The 20,038-nt window shown below is 47.6% G+C and overlaps 1 protein-coding gene across 1 annotated transcript in view; it reads left to right on the top strand.

Moving 5' to 3' along the window:
• Positions 1 to 20,038, top strand: part of ANKAR (ankyrin and armadillo repeat containing) — a 1,190,398-nt gene that overhangs the window by 661,853 nt on the left and 508,507 nt on the right. The window lies entirely within an intron of this gene.

Below are 20,038 nucleotides of genomic sequence, written 5' to 3'. Positions count from 1 at the left end.
ACCGCAGTCCCAAGGCAACCGCCCGCCGTCATTCCACCACTGCTGCTCCCCCTATTTTAGAGAATTTCAGCGCTGTATTCTTCAGAGGCTAGCACGCCTGGAAGCCAAGCAGGAGGACGGTCTGTACACTTTGGAAAGGCACTTTAGGAAGCTCCTAGCCCGCCTCTAGGTCTCTTTTGCCCATTTTGTATCTTTTATTTGGTGTGTGGGACTTGGGGAGATGGTGGGAATGTGGTAGTTGCTGCATTTTTGGGGATTTTCCTATTTTTTATGGACAATTTAGTTTTTGGACTTTTAAACTACTTTGGACATTGGTTTGGGTTAGTGAGAGGGGTAGGCCAGTTGTGGGTTTACTAGTTTATTTATATTTGTTAGGGAAATAAATTTGTATAGTTGTACATTATGATTTAAATCTTTTTGAGGGGTTACTGTTTTACTTCGCACTGCTGCCTTTGCCGCAGCCAGTTTTTTAAATCTGCTGATGGTGTAACAACAACAAAATAGTTATGCGGTACCCTCCCTTGTCCTACTACTCTTCTCTCCTAGTCTCTAGAGTCTGCAACTATATTAACCCCTAAGGACTTGGAGGGGTTGAGTGTGTGAATTTCCATTGTATCTAGCATTATTGATGTTCAACAATGAATTACCCACAGTTCTTCTCTCTTACCTGATTAGATGAAGTGATGGCTGCACTGTTTCCCAAGGTGCCATGGTGGTGATAGTAGTTGCAGCATGCTAGGGCACTAGTCTAACAGTGAAAGCACTCCCTCCTAGCCAAAGTCAAACTGTAGGAGAAGGAATATTCATCTAAACAAATTGAAATAAAAATTGAATTAATGCTGTTATTATATGCAAGCTTAAATGAGACAGTCACCAGAGACTAGACTACTAGTACACAAGAAGAAGAGAGACAATAGAGAAAATATGATAAGCAATGCTAAATTAAAATAATCAGAATGGTGAGCTAGTAAAAGTTACAAAATGAAGTCGACTCGGGCTTCCTCCTCAACTTGGTCGGCTATTATGGCCCAAACCAAGATGACCCTTACTTTCTTAAAACTATTTTTCGCAACTCCTAGACTAGCCAGACCACTTAGTATGGCCGGGGACTTTAACATTGTCCTCAACCCTAAACTCGATAAGTCGGCAAGTAGCAGAGCCATGGTTCCTTCTAAGTCCCGGACGTACCTGCAATCCATGATGATGCAAACCGGCCTCTCTGATATTTGGAGAGAAAGATCGGGCCTTCAGCTAGGAGTCTCATCCTGCAACAGTAAATATCAACACAAGTCGAGAATCGACTATATTTTGGTCAGCCAATGTTTGAGGGGCAAGGTTAAGGACATCGGATACCTACCATCGCGTTTGTCTGATCATTCAGGGATATTGTTGGTCCTCGACTTGGAGCAGGCTCAGCATCTCAGAGTCTGGACTTTCGATCAAACTTAACTTTTAGAGGTGGAAGAGATGTTTTATTTATCTAATGAGACTGAATATTTTCTGAAAGTGAATCTAGGCTCTGCTACGACTGCTGTGGTTTGGTACTCACTAAAGTCTTTTTTGAGGGGTCTAATCACGAGTAGGGTGAGCTTCAAGAATAACAAATACAGTGGGGAGGTGGCACACATGGAGGAGGAAATGAAGGCAATAGAGTTAGATCTGAATAGGGGGGTCGGTTTGGAGAGACAGCATGAGGATATGGCCAAACTGAGCATGTTAAGAGAGCAGTTGGACACTATTCTCCAATCGAGGGTTATGAGAAGATGGGAGGCAATCAAGTTGGGCCTTTTTGAGTATGGGGAAGGGGCAGGTAAGCTATTGGCATTGAAGGCCAAGTCTGATAGGCTTCGAAACCAGAATAAACAAATTGATGGTGATGAAGGGGTAACTTCTTTGTCTTCAGACGAAGAGATAGGAAAGGCTTTTTTTGATTTCTTCCAGGATTTATATCAAGAAGACAGAGTTGTAGCTAAGGCGGAGGTTAGTGAGTGGTTGGGCAGGGCCACTCTTATCCCCCTGAGCTCCACGCAGCAGGAAGATTTAGAGCAGGATATCACACAGGAAGAGGTGAAAAAAGCTATTTTTGCCTGTAAGAGAGGGAAAGCCGCAGGGCCCGACAGGCTCCCATCAGAGCTCTATAGATCTCTTGCTACGGTGATAGCTCCGGCCTTAACTCAGTTATTTAATGAGATCCTATCTGATGGCTTTAAGCTTCCAGGGTCTTGGGGTGAAGCCACAATCATCCTGATTTTGAAACCCGGCAAGAATCCAGCGAGGTGTGAGTCTTAAAGGCCCATCTCGCTGTTGAACGCAGATTATAAAATCTTTGCCGGGATCCTGGTGGCGATGCTGGGCCTTGTGGCAGGTGACATTATACATTCTGTTCAGAAGGGGTTTGTTAAAGGTAGGAATTTATCTGACCTCACTTATGATTTTATGGGAGCAATAGACATCGCGTCCACCCACTCACTTCCTCTCGCAGCCATGACACTCGATGCCACTAAGGCGTTCGACAGGGTCAATAGGTTGTACCTGTCGGCAGTCATGGAGAAATTTAATCTGGGTAGGAAGTTTTGTCGAGCAATCCAGTTGATTTATCAAGCACCGTCAGCTAGACTTTTAGTTAATGGAAACCTGACCAGATGTTTTAATATCACCAGGGGGACCAGGTATGTCTGCCCTCTTTCCCCTCTCCTCTTTGACCTATACATCGAGCCCTTTGCTTAGTGGCTGAGGGAGGAGTCAAGCATGTTGTCTTTTAAGCAATGGGCCTGGGAGAGGAAGGTGGCCCTGTATGCAGATGACATTTTGATTCTTTCTGCGGACCTTGCCACAACATTCCCTGTTGTAATTAGATTGGCACAGGACTTCAGGGAGGTATCAGGCTACGAGGTCAATGCCGGGAAAACCGAGGTCATGACATGGAATCTTGAGGAGCCCCAGCATCAGACCAACCGCAGTATGCGCTATCTGGGAGTCAGAATTGTTCAGGACGTTGCCAAGATTACAGAGGTCTATTTGGAGGCTGGCTCAAGGGAATGCCAGAAACTGATGAAATCTTGAGCCCATCTCCCTCTAACCATTCTTGGGAGGGTCAATTTGGTTAAGATGGTGGTACTCCCTAAGATAACCTTCCTTTTTAATTCTATCCCCCTGAACTTTGACAAACCTGCCATTGACAAGGTCCAGCAAGCTATTAACTCTTTTGTCTGGGCATATAGGTCCACTAGAATCGCCTGGAAGAAGCTGAGGTGTAGGAGGGAGAAGGGTGGACTTGCTTTGCCTGACTTGCAATACTATGCATGGGCTTTCCAGCTGTCGCATTCTAGGATGCTGTTAAAAACTCCAGTAAGCACTGGGGGGGGGCCATGTTCTCTGCAATGCTAAAGGGGGTCAGCCTATCCGAGGAGGGTTTCCTGTTTAAATTTGGAGAACCGAAATGTTTCAAAAAGGTCAAGCTTAAACTTCTCCAGGCAATGGCCAGATCGTGAGCCAGTCTTAGGCGTCTTGCTGGTCTTAATTACTTTTCTAGCCTTGCCCCTCTTTGGGACTCACCAGGCACACCGGAGTGCCTAAAGGATAGGCTGGCATTACCTCTTAATGCAGCAGGTCTAAAGGTGTGGGGGACTTGGCCCATGAGGGCACGCTTATTTCCTGGGCATCACTCAGCGAAAGGGTTGGATCGGGCCTTTCAAGGTTCAAGTACATTCAGCTGCAGAGCTGGGCCCAAACTATGAAAGCCCCCATAGGTAGCGATCATAAGTTGGACCATCAGCTAGTGGTAAGACCAGTTGGGGGAAAGGAGGTTTCTTTCTGGTACTGGACCATCAAGGAGGCTGTTGACGGAGAATTGAAACTGGCCGAAGAACTGTGGGGGGGATCTTATACTAAATGAACAGTGGGAGTATTTGTTTAAGACCTTATTCGCCATTGTAAAACCAGCTTGGTTTAAGAGGAACCACTTGTTTGCAGTACACAGGGCCTATCTATCACCGCTGAGATTGACTAAAATGTCGAGGTGGTCTCCAGTTAGTTGTAGAAAAAGTGGTCTGGCAGGAGCTTCAGATGTACATATGTTTAAGGACTGCCCGGTTATAGCAGATTTTTGGGAAGGAGTAGGAAATTCTGTGGCAGATATTCTAGGCCTTCCAATCCAAATAAATCGTACTTTGATAATTTTTGTTCTATCTAAGAAAATTACAGGTTCAGCTAGATCCTTTCTATTTTATGCTATAATATTAGCTAGGAGACAAATATGTAACAGATGGATAGATCCTACAACCCCCTAGTATTCTGATTGGTTGACCTCGCTCTTTGAGACATCTAAGATGGATCTGTCAAGAACTCTGGGCAGGATAAAGACAGTTTTCTGGGATCTTTTGTTAAAATGGCCTGGGGCTCAGTCGGGTGTGAGGGACAAGGGAGTTAAGTAATTATTTAAGTATCTTCAAATCAATCTTTGGGTCCTATGATTATGCCTCGTCGGCACTCTTCTGACTATGTTGGGCATCCCCGTTTCCCCTGACAGGCCAACAATAATAGTCACCCGGCTCACCTGGGCTGAGTGGAAGAGTGACCTCTCCCCCCGTTACCCGGGGTTATTGACATCTGAGCCTGGTTTCTAAGCTAACAGCCTTCATTTTCCAACATTGGGCTTTGGTACAGACGGCTCGTTTGTCTAGTGCGGTCAGAGGTGAATGAGGACAACAACAAAAAAATGAAGTCGACTCGAGCTACGAAGTTGACAAGTGTAACCTTTAACGCAATACAGTGCCTGAAGGATGATGCTAGCAATTATGTTCCTCTGAAAAAATATTCAATACTATGTGTGGTTGGCTAATATAAATATAATATTGCCAGTGTGCGCTATACTTAGAGCTGAAGAAGATGCTTGCCTTGTACTGAGTTGGTGTTGCTTTCACCACATCCGCCTCACCAAGTGTGTGATCAATTAATGGTATAAATTTAGTCACACATCAATAAATCACACAGCCTGCGGGAAAAGGGTTAGGGGTTCGATGAATTGATGGGAAGGTGATTTGAGGGAAAGGTTTGACAAAAACAAACGCTACACAAGGACAACATTCATTTTGACAGCCGACCATCATAAATCTTTTATGAGAGGAAAAGGAAATGGAGGAATGATGAGTAGTACAGGTAAACCAAATCAAGTGGTCCGTCTGCCCCCAGAGAGTCCCAAGTCACATTATGTACCGAGCTTTGAAAGATAGCAAATATATAAAATTAAAATATCTGTAGGAGTCAAGAAAACATAAACAACAGACACAGTTCTAATGATTAAAGCTAAAAAATTATACTGTATTGCCAAATTGGGAGTTGCATCTGCAATCTGCATTCCTCTTGGACTGTCAATCAATCTTGGGTGCCTGGGGGATGCAGTTCGGTAAGGTAACCGAAGCGTGAGTAGGTTATATTGTTTTTCCATATTGGTGCATTGTAAGGGGGCCGGTAGATTGAAAAACAAAAATGATATTGAAGAATCAGAAAAAAGTTAAACTGCACAAGGAGTGCACCGAGAAGACTCAGCTGGAGCATGGCTAAATATCTGTTTACAGTTAACTTCAACAATAGTCCACCCACCAATTCACCACTTAGCTTAGAATTTGAGCCAAACAGCACTGAGCACTCAAACACCAGCAACATAGCATTTTCCCAATTAAGTAAAATCAATTTACCGCTGTCACACACCACTCACCACCACTACACAGAGCTGTGTAGGTCTGTTGTGTACCTTTAGGCCACTTCAAAGTCATCACAAAATCTATTGGTTTCAGTGAATTTGAAGACTTCCATTTTCTGGTGTCAGTGCTCAAAGTAGTCACGCCCATGCCCCGATTCATTCCATCATCTCTGATCCTCCTGAGTCTGACTCTAAGTATGGTGTCCGTTGAGTATGCATGGTGTGGTAAAGCACTGTCTGGTAGGTTTTGACCTGAAAAAAGGGTTCAGACGCCTGTGTGTCTGTTCTAGAGATACTTGCTGTATAAAAAGTATCCCTCTCAGCTAACGTTTCCTCACCATGACCAGTAACACTGACGCCATTCGATTGTCACCCCCTCATTTCCTTACACGTGCTATAATTTTGTGTTGCCTTTTGCTGCGAGTTACAACATAGGATATAATTTATAAGGACCAATTAGTGAAACCCCCTTCCTCTTACAGCACACCACTATAATTTTAAACAGTTTTCTTCTAATTAGACTGAGAGGTAGAAAGGAATGCTAATTAGCATCTATTTCAGGTAAGCTAGTGTTTATTCGAAAGCGATCCCATATTCTCAGTCGACCAGTGCAGCACTAAAAATAGGTACGAAATTGAGAAAGGAAAATGACAAAAACCTAACTAGAGTTCAAAAAGATAAGCCAAGCTACAAGGTTCAAGATGAACAACAAGCCATCAGTCCCCCCACTAGATCAACAAGGACCCAAGCGCAGGGTGATCACCTGAATGGCACAATAAGGCACACTTTGTTAACAGCATAGACAACTCAGTACAGAAGGAAGACCTTTCCACAACATTGAAATGCGCACACAGTGTGCCTGAAAAAAAAGCTCCAGCATGCGAAGCATGCACCCACCGGGTGGAGGGGGCACCACTACAGGGATTGATTTTTTCACCTTCCTTGGTTGATACAGATGGGGGAAGGAAACTCAGGATGAGAACTGAAAATCTGGCAGGCCAAAAGAGGGACAGACATAATGAACGCGATATGTAACAGGACCTGCAATATACTCCGGCAATATCCTAAGTCTAGGTTTTCACGCGTGATAACTGGTTGGATGATGGCAAGAATCTGTAAAGGTTGAAGACTTGGTGTTCTTTCACGTGGAAATGTAGGTCACAGCACATTAATGGTAACTCAACAAGATAACTGACTTAACTGAAAGAGACAATTAGTTATAGATTCCTTACCTTGTGAATTACCCCCAAGCGTCAGACTGGATCTGGAGATTTTTTTGGTCAGCAGTACCCCTGCTGGTCGAAAGGTGGCGTTGGTCGGCTCCCCGTTTGTCGTCGTGGTCACCAGGATGACGTTGCGGCAGCTACTTAGAAGCTGCTCTCGCGCGTGGGCGTCAGTTCTTTCTTTTTCCACACCAGCCAGCGCCGATCCGGAGAAAGTGGTACCTCCAGGCACTTTTTGACTGACTTTTTGAGCGACTTTTGTCGACACCGTTTTGAGTCCTTGACTCCTTGTGCATGTAGGGATGCCCGGTTTCAAGGCTTGCAGCTCCTGCCGACGGTTGATGTCGGTGATGGATCTGCACCGCGTCTGCCTGTTTTGCCTGGAACACGACCACGACTCCCAGTCTTGTTCTGACTGCCGGACCATGAATCCAAAATCTTTGCGGGAGCGGTCCCGAAAGCTTCTTGAGGCCCGGCAGTCCACTCCACGCCGTTCAAGATCCCAGTTGCGCGGGAGGTGGAAGGACCGGTCGCGGAGCCACCACCACCAGTCCTCTTCAGAGTTTTTACACTCCCCAGGTAAGTGAAGCACAAGAAGAAGTCGAAGAAGCATAGTCGCTCTTCGACTTCTCCCCGTCCTTTGGCCGACGTGATGAGGGATGTGGGCGGTGCCCCTCCCGCGACTTTGCTTGCGGACTCCGCTGGGTCGGTTCTGAGTTTCCCTCCCTTCCCGAGACCCGGAGCGACCCCTCCCCAGCTTCAAAGCTTTTACAAAGCGATGCATGCCATTTTTGGGCATGCCCGACTTCGCTGGTGCGCCTTCAGGCTCCGCGGATTCATCCGGGGGCCCTGGGCCTTCAAAGCTGGCAGCTCGGGCCCCAGCACTGCAGGGTCCCCTTTGATCCAGGCCTGGATCCGGATCAGCACCGGTCGACCTTGTAACACCTCCCCTGGCCCCGAGTCCACCGGCACTGGGTCCACAGCCGACACCTGTTGTGTCCCCAGCCAGCATTGACCCCGGCCTCCACCCTGACGTGGACATGGATCCAGACCGGCATCGACCGACACAGGATCCGGCACCAATGGGAACTTTTGTTCCCTTATTCTACCCTGGTGTTTCTTTCATGCCAGATTGGCAACCAGAGGAGGGTGAGGAGGACTGGGAGGGGTCTGGAGACCCTTTGACTGACCAGATGGAATATGATCCGGACAGGAGAGAGGAGCTGGGGGAAGCCAGTGGTCTGGATACCTCCCCAGACCCTGGCATGTTATCTCCTCCTACCGTGGCTACGGAGGAGGGAGCGTCTTAGGCAGTGGTGTTGCGTAGGGCGGCCAAGGCTCTCAACCTCGAGTTATTTATGGTGGCAGTCAGGACTAACTTCCTGACAGAGGTGCTTCAACCGGCAGCGAGCTCTTCGGAGTCCCTGCTGCCTTTTAATGAGGCCCTCCCTGACATCCTTCTGGGCACTTGGTCCAAGCCGGGCACAGGGGCTCCTGTGGACAAGAAGATTGTCCGACACCACTGCCCGGCCCTGGGTGACCCACTTTTCCTGTCCCATCACCATACCCCTGAGAGCTTGGTGGTCCAAGCCTCATCCTCAAAAGGTGCATTCCCTACTGCTCACCCAGATAGGGAATCCAAGAAGATGGACCATCTTGGGAAGAAGATATTTTCTTCTGCCAGCTTAGGACTGCGATAGGTGAACACCACATGTCTCTTGGGCCATTATACACACACGGTGTGGGATACGGTTGCACAACTGCTGCCACATTTCCCGGAGGAGGCCCAGGCCGTGCTCACCCGCGCTGTTGCTGAGGTTCAAGACGCAGCTAGGTTCACCAACCAGTGTGGGCTGGATACCGCCGACTCACTGGGTAGGACGGTTTCCACATTGGTAGCCCTGAGGACCTATGCATGGCTGAGAATGTCTGTCTTCTCTGGGGATGTCCAATCCACACTTTTGAACATGCCATTTGATGGCCGTCACCTGTTTGATGACAAGGTGGACAGCGCGCTTGAGCGCTTCACGGCCAGATCCCTGTGCCTCGCAGCAAATTCTCGCCCCATGCAGTCTGCCTTTCGCCCCATTTGTGGCTACAGAAGGGGTGCCCCCCATGTTCCACCCAGAGCCACAGGGCTGCGCAAGCTACCCAGCCTATGGGTCGCTGGGGATGAGGTACACAGCGACGCCGGTCTGAGGGCCAGCTGGCATGCCAGTTCACCAATGCACCCCCTGCAGCAGCCTCCAAGCCTTTCTAGTCCGACCTTTCAGGGCCACCAGTTGCCAGTGGGCGGCAGGATCTGCCAGCAGCTCCCCTACTGGCACATCATGTCAGACAGGTGGGTTTTGCAGATAGTCCAAAGGGGCTACTCCCTCCCCTTCGAGACTACCCCTTCCTCCATGCCACCAACACTCTATTGCATGTCGGAGGATCACTTGGCCCTTCTGAGCCAAAAAGTTACGGCTCTCTTGGCCAAGGGAGATATCGAACGAGTCCCTGTGCCAGAAGTACGTCATGGCTGCTACTCCCACTACTTCCTGGTATCCAAGAAGGACAAAGGCTGCATCCTATCTTAGACCTCAGGGACGTCAACTGCTTCCTCCGGAAGGAGAAGTTAAAAATGTTAACCTTGGCTCAGGTCTTGTCTGTCCTAGACCCTGGATAGTGGATGGTAGTGTTGGACTTGCAGGACACTTATTTTCACATCTTGGCTGCCCACCGGCATTACCTACGGTTCGCATTAGGCCACAACCATTTTCAGTTCACATGCTCCTTTTGACCTTACCAGCGCTCCTCGGGTGTTCATGAAAGTGATGGTGGTGGTCGCAGCTCATCTGCGCAGATCAGGGGTTCCAGTCTTCCCTTATCTCGATGACAGGCTGTTGAAGGCGGGCTTGCCCCAGGCTGTCGTCTCCCACCTCAAGACTACGGAGGACCTCCTGCATTCACTGGGGTTCACTATCAACGTGCCAAAGTCGCACCTGATTCCCTCTTAGAAGCTCCTTTTCATCAGAGCAGTTCTGGATACAGCGCAGTTTCAGGCTTATCCTCCCGAGCAGCGAGTCGGGGAAATTCGGGCTATGATATCGATGTTTCAGCCTCTATCCCAGATTTCGTGAGAATGACCCTGAGGTTGCTGGGCCTCATGGTCTCCTGCATTCTGCTGGTAGATCGTGGCTTATGCAGACTCTGCAGTGGGACCTGAAGTTCCAGTGGGCACAGCATCAGGAGAATCTTTCTGATGTTGTCAAGATCTCGGAACGGAGGGGACTGCAAATTAGTTACGTGGTGGCTCACAAACCGGGATTGGGTCAACGGAAGATCCCTCTCCCTTCCCCCAACCAGAGTTCACAGTGGTGACAGAAGCGTCACTCCTGGGATGGCGCGGCCACATGGGAGAGGCGGAGATCAGAGGCCTCTGGTCTCCGGCGGAGTACGGGCTCCACATCAACCTTCTGGAGCTCCGGTTGATTAGTCTTGCACTCAAAGCATACCTTCCTTCTGTCAAAGGAACAATAGTGCAGGTGTTAACGGACAACACCACCGCCATCCGGTACCGCAACAAACCGGGCAGGGTGGGGTCGTGGACCCCATGTCAAGAGGCTCTTCGCCTTTGGACATGGCTGGAACATCAGGGCATGACCCTGGTGATTCAACACCTGGCAGGTTCCCTGAACGCCAGGGTGGACGAACTCAGCTGCCGGTGCATGCTGGATCACAAATTCCTTATTCCCTCAGAAGTGGTGCAAGGTCTCTTTCGGCAGCGGGAAAAGCCTTGGTTAGATCTATTCGTCACCAAAGAGAACGGGCAATGTCAGTAGTTCTGCGTTTGCAGTTTCCAAGGCGGCACTTGCTCAGCGACGCCTTTCCTCACAAGTGGAATTGCGGCCTCCTGTATGCCTTTCCGCCTGTACCACTTTTGCCTAGAGTGCTGAAGAAGATTAAGCGAGACTGGGCCCAAGTCATTCTTGTGGCTCCGGACTGAGCATGAAAAGTCTGGTACCCTGCGCTCTTGAGCATGGCCATCGATCCTCCAATCAGACTGCCTCTTTGGGAGGATCTTCTGTTGCAGCAGCAGGGGACGGTCCTCCACCCGAACCTGTCCAACCTCCACCTCCTTGTGTGGAGATTGATCGGCGACAGCTAACAGCTTTCGACCTTCCTCCCGAAGTCTGTAACGTCATCTTGGCAGCCAGGCGTCCCTCCACTAAAACGGTATACGCCTTTAGATGGAACAAACTTGTGGCATGGTGCACAGCAAAGAATGTGGATCCCCTTTCTGCCCCTCTTTCAGAGGTTCTCCTCTTCATTCTTTCTTTGGCCCAGCAGGACTTTACTCTGGGCACTCTTAAAGGCAATCTTTCGGCCAATTCGGGCTTTCTTCGCCTTCCTGATCAATCTTCTCTTTTCAAGACCCCAATTGTTAACAGATTTCTGAAGGGCATCACTCATCTCTTTCCTCCTTTTGTAATGCCGCATTGGGACTTGAATCTTGTCCTCACTTATCTTATGTGTGCTCCCTTGGAGCCACTACATAATTGTCTTCTTTGTCTCCTCACTATGAAGACTGCTTTCTTGCTTGCCATCACCTCTGCTCGCAGAGTGAGCGAGCTTCAGGCTTTATCTTCCAAACCTCCCTTTCTTGCTGTCCATCCGGACAAAGTGGTTCTTCGTACTAGGCCCTCTTTTCTGCTCAAAGTGGTTACCTCTTTCCACGTAGGTCAGACCATCACATTGCCCACCTTCTTCCCACCTCCACAACCTTCCAAAGAGGAGGAGAGACTCCACTGTCTGGACCCAAAACGTGTGCTGTCTTTCTACCTTGACCGCACTAAAGACTTCCGGGTGGACGATCAACTCTTCATGGGTTATGTGTGTGCCAAGAAAGGTCGGGCAGTGCACAAACGTACAATCTCTCAATGGATTGTCCTATGCATCAAGATCTGCTATTCTTTGTCAAAAAAGGAACCTCCAGTAGGACTGCGCGCCCACTCTACCAGGGCGACGGTAACCACTACTGCTTTGGGACGCGGAGTTCTGCTGGTTAACATCTGCCAGGCAGCCACGTGGGCATCCCTGCACACATTTATAAAGCATCACTGCCGGGACAGCCAAGTCCAGAGAGATGGCTTTTTCACCTGTTGTGTTCTCCAGGACTGTTGGACCTGGCCCATTTGGCAGGTTCACCGCTAAACTTTTTGCATTTATCCTGGCCTTTTCCGCTATGTAGTGTTAGTAGTTTTAGGCCTCTAGGCACTTTAGCACTGTGTCCCAGTGTAAAGTGCGTGCGCTCTGTGTTACATTTAGTGAGACTGGCCTGCCCTCCCATAGGAATGCATGGGGGATATGTGTGTCCATGGTAGTTCCTGATGTGAGAGGAGTGCAGGGGCGAGTTTGGTATGTGCAAACTCAGGAGAATAAATGCTGCACAATGGTGTGCGCAGATTTATTGTGACTGGTGGAGAAGTGCCACTTCTAGAAGTTGGCATGTCTGTGTGCTGTGTGATGTGAATTGCCTGTCTGGCTTGTGATTGGCAGGAGCTGGGGGGGCTGGGGAATCCCAGGAGCCAGGGTGAGTCTGACCGGTGGTGAATGGAGAGATCTGCATGTAGATGGGAGGGAGGAGTTGCACCTGGGACCTGAATGGGGCTGGGCCTTCCCTTCACAATGCTGGCTCCACCTCCTGTGGTGCGTCTGATGTCCCTGGCCTGTCCTGTGAATAGAGAGGGGAGCTGAGCAAAACAAAGTGCTCCTGAACCAGTTGTATCTGGTTCTCCCCTTGCCCTACAGTTGCAGAACAAAGGAAAATGCTGTATAAAAGAAGGGGCTGTGACCCCATGAAAATGTTCTTGTTTTTGGACTGGAATCTGCCAGGGGTGTGCTGCTGCTGGGGCCCAGGGAAAGGCTTGCCTCCCTGGGCTCTGCCCTACCCCTGGATGCCTGGAGGACTGCTTCTTGGGACCCTTCTTCCTTTGCTGGGGGCTGTTTTGCTCCCTGATGCCTAAAGGACTTTCTCTTGGGACCCAGGACTTTGGTTGCATTCTTTGGTGCCCTGTGTGTACTTCGCTTTTACTGAGATTGGCGGGTGCCCACCCTGTTTATTTTTATCTTTCATTGCGCAGGTGCCCACCCTGCGTCTTCGTTTTTATTTTATAATTAATGCGGGTGCCCACCCCACTTATTGGAGCCCAACGCGGGTGCCCACCCCGCATTTTTCTGTGTTTCGTGGGTGCCCACCCCGCTTATGCCACTTATTTAATTATTTGTATGCGCAGGTGCCCACCCTATGACTTTGCCGTTATGTTTGGTGCGCGGGTGCCCACCCCGCGACTTTGGCCTTGATTGAGGCGGTTGCCCACCCCGCCGAGTATTCTTTGTCAAAAAAGGAACCTCCAGTAGGACTGCGCGCCCACTCTACCAGGGCGACGGTAACCACTACTGCTTTGAGACGCGGAGTTCTGCTGGTTAACATCTGCCAGGCAGCCACGTGGGCATCCCTGCACACATTTATAAAGCATCACTGCCTGGACAGCCAAGTCCAGAGAGATGGCTTTTTCACCTGTTGTGTTCTCCAGGACTTCCTGGTGTGAACTTAGTTTGCAGACCCTCAACTGGCGTTGGCATTGCTGGGGTATCTATTCTAAGGTAAGGAATCTATTACTACAGTCTCTTCCAGATGAACAAGTTACCTTCGTTAACGATGTATCTGTAAGAGACATATGTAGTCATAGATACCTTACCGCCCCACCCATCCTCCCCATTCTGCAAACTGACTTCTAGGGATAGGGATAGGGACTCCCTTACAGGGCCCTAGTTATGTGCACCAGTGGTCAGTGTCTTGCATGGCTCTGCACTTCTGAAGTGGATAGTCATGTCAGAACTGATGTCAGCGCGCAGGGGCGGCGTCTAAGTAGGCACCACGACGTCATCCCGGCAACCCCAATGACGGACGCGTAGTCGACCTACACCACCTACTGACGAGCAGGGGTACTGCTACGAAAAAAATTCTCCAGGTCCAGTCTGACTCCTGGGGGTAATTCTAACGTAAGAAATCTATAACTACATATGTCTTTTACAGATACATCGTTACCGAAGGTAAGTAACTTGTTATTACTACACCTAAAGTCTTCACACTTTCCTTAGTTCCGAACGTTTTTTCATGCACATTTAACGAGGCAAAGCTTTGCAGAAAGTGCACGGGGAAAAATGGCAAATTTGCGAAATAAGCACAACCGGCAGCAAACAATCGAGTCACTCAGAATGAGAGCACATGAAGAAGCCTCACTGACAATGTGTAAGGTACTGCATGGGTCTTAAAATCTCACTAACTGTACCCATGCTTCTCGGATCCTCCTTTGCAGAACAGGTGGGACTGGGTTACAGGGAACAGGAAGGGCGACAAATGTACACAGGAGAAGGTACCATAAACACTGAACTGACACGGCAGGGCAAAGAACTTAGAATAACACAGAGAAGGCTGGCATGGAGCCCTAAAAAAACTGATGATCCAGGGCACGGCCTCCAATAGAAACCGCAAAACATTGGCATTTCAAAACACCAAGAGAGCTGGGGAAGGGCCACAAAGCGCCAAGATAGCCGTGAGCATGAAAAACAAAGAGAGCCACAGGAGTGTGCAAAGAACCAGGAGAGCGGGCACGAAGAAACAGGAGGGCTGGAAGGCTCACAAAGAGCCTAGAGGTAAGGGGTGGGTGGATCTGCCAGCTAAATAACCAGGGTGTCATGACACAGTAAAAGGAAGATCCAATGTACCACCAGTGCCTGGGGGTGGAGCACGTGGAGCACCAAGATGCCCAGCAGGACACAAAGCATACCGGAGGGACATTAAGTGTAAAAAAAAAATGGCGAGGACGGCATATATAGGAGGTTTGCAAAGCAAAACTAGGGCCAACTGGGACACGAGGCACACATAAAGGTTAGGGGGCAAAGCTTGTTGGGGCACAAACCATAGAGAACCAGAGGGACAAAAAACACAAAGAGGGCTTGGAGTTCAGAGACGACAATGGAGGGGATTATAACAACAAAAACAAACCCCAAGAAACAAACCTACAGAGCGCCGAGCCTAGCTCTACCCCACCCCTCCTCCAATGGGCGCTCCCGCAGATTTGTGGAGGCAGCAACGGAGTGAAAGGAGTGCAGAGCAGCCTTTGGGAACTGTTGGCTACATTTGGCCCTGAATTTTCCTGCTCTCCTCTGGAAAGCTCTCTTTGAGGCTGGTGCCTTTGTTGTTTTAAAACAAAAAATAAAACGGAGCAGTTATGCCTCCGATCCTTGAAGGTAAGCGCATGGGATCTCTGAGAGCAAAGGACACCAACACTGATCATAACAAGCCCTCAAAGCAGCCCCGCCTCTACCCTGCCCCTCCTCCAATGAGGGCTGCCTCAAAGCTGACTCAGGACCTGGGGGGGAGGGGGTCAGTGTTCGAGCCTCAGCAGCGGCTCAACATCCTGTGAATCTGGGGAAATCACATAATCGCCACAATGCCCACACTATATAATTACTATATAATTCTACAAATGTACCTAAAAAAACATTGAGATGGGGATATGTAAATTGAAGGTAAATTAAAGAAGCTTTGGTCAATGCAGGAAAATACGCTCCAGCCAATAGCACTGGACGAAAAGTATGTGGCCCGATCAGAGACCAATGAAAAGGCAGGTGAGAGAGGGCTGGGATATAAACCCTTTGCAGGCCATATCTGACAAACAAGCCCAATCCCCAATAAAAGGCAGCCCGAACCAAGCACATATCCTACTAGAAAAATCCCAAATAATGGTGGAGATCGAAAAGTGTAAAAAGCCTAGTAAAAAAAATACAAGCAACTGAGCAGGAGCTACGATGGGGAAGACATCAGTAAAAAAAAAGGCAGCAGTATTACAACTGTGGCATTAAAAGCAGATTGGAGGAAGAATGCTATATTCAAATGTAAGCAGCTAGGGCACTGAATCTAAACCGAGGCAAACAGTAACAGAGGAGGAAACCACTAAAAAATAGTCCCCCAGGGAACAGATAAAGAACCATAGCGGAATGAGACAGCACTAAGTCCCTGCTCTGTGGGAGGAACAGAGGAGCAAAAGGTGGGACAAAGAGGCGGCACTGACCACTAGGAAGCAACGATTTTTAAAGGATACTGACATAGGTAAATGAAAAGCATTGTCAAGATAGGGGCTGGACTAGAAGTATACAGAGAGATTACAGCAGGTCTCAAAGAGACACTGCATGCACTGTCTCGCTCAACCTAAAAAACAACGTGGCAGAGTCACGATAGAAGAGGGCAAGGGTAATGACAGGAAAGGAGGTTTAGTTTTATGACTTGAAGGTCAATTCCCGTTCATACATAAACATTAAAGAGATTTCACATCCTATTTGTGCAGTGTCCTGCTATGTAAGCAAAGGAACAATTTTAATTTTGTCAAGAAATCGGTTTATTTATTATATGCATGTCATGCCCTTCAGCTGTTATCACGACTGGGCATACGCAGTTGAAATGGCTCTACTGGAGAGAACCGTGAACTACCCTTTTGCAAACACTAAGAACAGAACAAGGTGCCTGTACGTTCTCCTGAATAAATACAATTAATAAATATATCTCAGATAGTCCCGGAATTGGGTATGTGCAAGTCAATTGATTTAAGCACACCCACAGACAACACCACTTCCTTCTTAAAATTATATACTTAAAGAAAAGGCAAACAACTTGCAAACACATCAGTATTCGCTAAAGTGTTTCCTCCGATATCTCCTGGAATGTTCTTATTAGGTGCTGCATGGTATAAAACATCACAGTAAGGCAGCGCACAGCCACTTAGCATTCCAAACAGAAACCAGCAGCACCTTCACGGAATCCAATCAAATACTCCCAAACAGGTGGTAGTGGAAATGTTTCTGATTTCAACCATGAAATCGAACAATGCCTGGTTTTAATGGTTTCATCATCTTAAAATGTGTCACTGTAAACTTTGAGAAGCTAAAAAAATATGATTTCATTAGGTTAATGTAAAAATGCTCATGTAAAAAATCTCAAACAGTCAGAACAGTGGGCTTGGGTTTTAGTTTTTTAAAGAGCAACAAACATCAAATACATAAAATACAAGCAGGGTAGATTAATGAAACTGTAGTTGTGAATAAATTATCTCACAGGAGCTGCACTCTCCAACCACCCCCCCCCCCCCTCCAAACCCTCTATCCTATTAAAAAATGTTTTATATAATGCAAAATCAGCTCCACAGCATTGGATCAATTTGCATAAGTACGAGATTACATTACACAAGATCACTTTAATTTATATCATAGGCCACATTGGTAAATAAAGCCCTTCTCCTATCTGAATGTAAATTGGATTTCAGTGCCCTCAACAATAAGCCCATGTAGGTTGCAGGACAAACGGAAGCAGCAAAATAAAAATACAACTTTGTTCTTAGCTGAAACGTAGCAGCCACAAATAATGTTTAAGCAGAACCTTTCATTTAATTTTTCAATTTTAATTTGCAAAACCCTCCTTTTGTGAAAAGCAAGGGCGGGTATAACACATTTTTGGGCAACTTCGGGCAATTAGTTTACCAGATTTAAAAAAATAAGTCAATGAACACCAGATTCTATATAATATTTTCCTTCTATTTTGAAATCCACCAAAACTGCTGGGAAAATGTACACCAAACCAAACAAAAGACAAGCTCCAAAATTCTCATTTCATGGCGAGCTGTGCTGGATGCAATTTTTGCTCTCTTGCTTCCTACAAAATTCCTTGTGGGCTTTAACAATCATACAATTTTGCTCTCCATTTATAACTCTCCCTTTCACCACTCCCATTAACCAATCAGCTTTACTGGAACAAATTTAGGTGGAGAAGCATTGTTTTGGGAAATATGTATATAGTTTTAAGCAATTCAAAAATGTAGCGCTTTAAATACTCTTTTAAAAAAGATAAATAGCATCGAACTTTTACTACATCGTATTACTGCTCCAGCATCTGGGACTGTAAGCACATAGATCATTTTATATTGGGACAACATTTTACCTAAACTTTTAAGGGCAGGGACTATAACTTTTCACATTGTATTTGACTAAGCTATATGGTGTATTTTGACGGGGGGGGAGGGATGGACGTCTACTGATAAATAGCAGAGTACTAGTCTACGGACACCATCATATAAATAAACCGTACACATAAGTCAACTAATAGACAGGTATAGATGCAATTCACCATTTTTCTTAGAGTCACTGTGCTGCCTCGTGTGCCACCGTGCCTCCCTCTTTCACGGCTGTGCCTCCCTCTTCCACCGCTGTGCCTCTCTCTTTCGCCGCTGTGCCTCCCTCTTTCGCCGCTGTGCCTCCCTCTTTTGCCGCTGTGCCTCCCTCTTTTGCTGCTGTGCCTCCCTCTTTTGCCGCAGTGCCTCCCTCTTATGCCGCTGTGCCTCCCTCTTCCACCGATGTGCCTCCCTCTTCCACTGCTGTGCCTTCCTCTTTCGCTGCTGTGCGTCCCTGTTTTGCCGCTGTGCCTCCCTCTTACACCACTGTGCCTCCCTTTTGTACCGCAGTACCATCCTCTTCTGCTGCTGTGCCATCTTCGTCCACTGTGCCATCCTCTGTGCCATCTTCTTCTGCCTCTGTGCCTTCTTCTTCTGCCGCTGTGGCACACTCTTCTGCTGCTGTGCCATCCTCTTCTGCCTCTGTGGTGCCCTCTTCTGCCGCTGTGCCATCCTCTTCTGCCGCTGTGGCACCCTCTTCTGCGTCTGTGCCATCCTCTTCTGCCGCTGTGGCACCCTCTTCTGTGTCTGTGCCATCCTCTTCTGCCGCTGTGGCCACCCTCTTCTGCCGCTGCGCCTCCCTTTTGTACCGCTGTGCCACCTTCTTTTGCTGCTGTGCCATCCTCTTCCACCGCTGTGTCACCCTCTTCTGCTGCTGTGCCTACCCTCTTCTGCCTCCATGCCATCCTCTTCTGCCTCTGTGCCATCCTCTTCTGCTTCCCTTTTTTGCTGCTGTGCCCTTATCTTCTGCTGCTGTGCCACAGTTATCTGCTGCTGTGCCACCTTCTTCTGTCACTGTGCCTCCCTCTTCTGCCACTGTGCCTCTCTCTTCTGCCACTGTGCCTCCCTCTTGCACCGCCATAAAATACAAACCCCACAGCTGTTGGTCCTGTTTAAGGGGAAAAGGAGAAGGAGTACCTGCACTTCTATATTTCTAATTCAAGTACTGAGAACAACAAGAGGTTCCTTCTAAAGAATGAAATTCATTGTATTATTTTATGTCACTACTCCTTTTATGTTTTTTGTTTTTAAGCTGTGTGCGGCATCGCTCTCAGCTGTCTTCAATATGTTTTGCAGCACTACTCTGTGCTGCCTAAACTAAGGGGTTCTGCATATTTCTCCTATTCACACACCAATTAAGTGAGGATCAATGTGCCAGGGTTATAGTAGTGGAGTTGTATCTCTTGTATGTGTGTTTTCATGTGCATGTGTTCTTCATTATTTGTTCTTTTACCTAGGTCATCTTGCGTGATTGTTGAACATGGTTGCTTCTGTTATATGCTGCTTTTGACAAGTTGGTGTTCATTATCCACACAGTTTTCCACACAGTTTCACCCCACACAATTCAACTCCACACACTTCCAATCCACACCACACAATTCAACACCAAACCACATAATTCAACTTAACAACACATTTACATAACACACCACATACATCCAATCCACACTGCAATTTCCACATCATGCCACAAAATTCAACAGCACACCACATAATGAAACTCCACTACATACCGCTTCAGAACACAAAATACTATTCCACATAATTACTCCATAACACACAATCCCAATCCACACAATTCCAGTACACTCAATACCACATAATTACTCTACACGCATACCATGGCACATAATTCCACTACACAAAGCCACTCCACATCACACAATTCCACAACTAACAATTCTAATCCAACCCACATAATTCCACTGCACACCACATACATACACTCCATAACACATAGGTAAAAGACATTGTCATTTACAACATCAATAGCTCTAACTTATTCAAATGGGAGACCTATTGAATTGCCAATGCTTGTTGGATATTAAACTGAACTCTAAATTATG

Source organism: Triturus cristatus, chromosome 3_2 (genome assembly GCF_964204655.1).
Source record: "Triturus cristatus chromosome 3_2, aTriCri1.1, whole genome shotgun sequence".
Classification (NCBI taxonomy): domain Eukaryota; kingdom Metazoa; phylum Chordata; class Amphibia; order Caudata; family Salamandridae; genus Triturus; species Triturus cristatus.
The sequence above is the reverse complement of the archived record's forward strand: the minus strand, read 5'-3'. Positions and strand labels throughout refer to the sequence as shown.